Source organism: Triticum dicoccoides, chromosome 2B (assembly GCF_002162155.2).
Source record: "Triticum dicoccoides isolate Atlit2015 ecotype Zavitan chromosome 2B, WEW_v2.0, whole genome shotgun sequence".
In the NCBI taxonomy this organism is placed as follows: Eukaryota; Viridiplantae; Streptophyta; class Magnoliopsida; order Poales; family Poaceae; genus Triticum; species Triticum dicoccoides.
Genome location: NC_041383.1, coordinates 431094027 through 431095123, shown reverse-complemented (window position 1 = coordinate 431095123; position 1097 = coordinate 431094027).

Below are 1097 nucleotides of genomic sequence, written 5' to 3'. Positions count from 1 at the left end.
CGGAGGACCTGGCTGGGTGGTGTACGCTCGGCGTGACCCGTGTGTAGCCCCCGTGCCCAGCCCCCTCGCGCGACGCTCCCAAGGGGAGGTGTTGCAATGAGGCCAGACACTGAGCTCTGGGGCTCCCTGAGGTTGATACGGCCGTGGGGCCGCCCTCAGTTGTTTATCACTAGCACGGAGCATAGTGCTTCCGTATGTGTACGGGCATAGCCGCTCCTCGGCAGTGTCGACGGCCAGCACGGAGCATGGTGCTTCCACTGGTGCGTGGGAGGGGGCTCCCTCTGAGGAGAGCCCCTAGGGCGTGTACAACCCCTCCCTGACACATGGCTTGCACGGCAGGGCTAGACGAGGTGTGTATGGGCACTCGTGAGCCAGTGCGGGACTCACAAGGCCCTACCTCAAGGCGGGTTGCGCCTGGTCTTGGGTCTTTGATAGCTGGGTGTTCCCGCGAGACGATTAGGTATAAATGCTCTGCTTCCTCATGTCCCGGCCCTCGAGCGAGCTCAGCCGCCACTGGTATGCCAAGTCATGATGCCGTGGTCAAGGCCAGGGGGTGAGGGCTGGAGAGCCAGTAAGAGATCCTAAGTTGCGATGCTCAGGAGCCCCCTTTTAACGCGCAAGCAAATTGCATGAGAGAGGGAGGGACCCGCGATAGGTGGCAATCGAGCAGGTGATAATCACAGGTAGATTAGGCATGAAAGGTAATCAGCTTAGGTAAATGCAGAGTGGATACATGCCACTGGGTCAGACCCAAGAGACTTGGGGATGATGCAGCCCGAGGGGCGCCCCCAGCAAAGTAAGCCAAAGACATAAAAAGAGATACATGCCGCAGGGATGGACCCACATGGCCTGGGAATGATGCAGCCCTGAGGGCACTCCCAGCTGAAATGAACTTGGGAGATGTCACCTAGTTCTATTGTAGAGGGGGTGTTGGGGCAGCTGAAGATGCGCGGTGAAGGGGCCGACCCTCACAAGCCACCGGGCCCCTGAGCCTCAGGAGGCTCTGGGGGTCCAGGTGGTTCCTTGAGGACCGTCTCCATCTCTGCTAGGATCACGTGGTGCCTGGCCTCCTAAGCCACCAGGATGCTCCGTAGGTG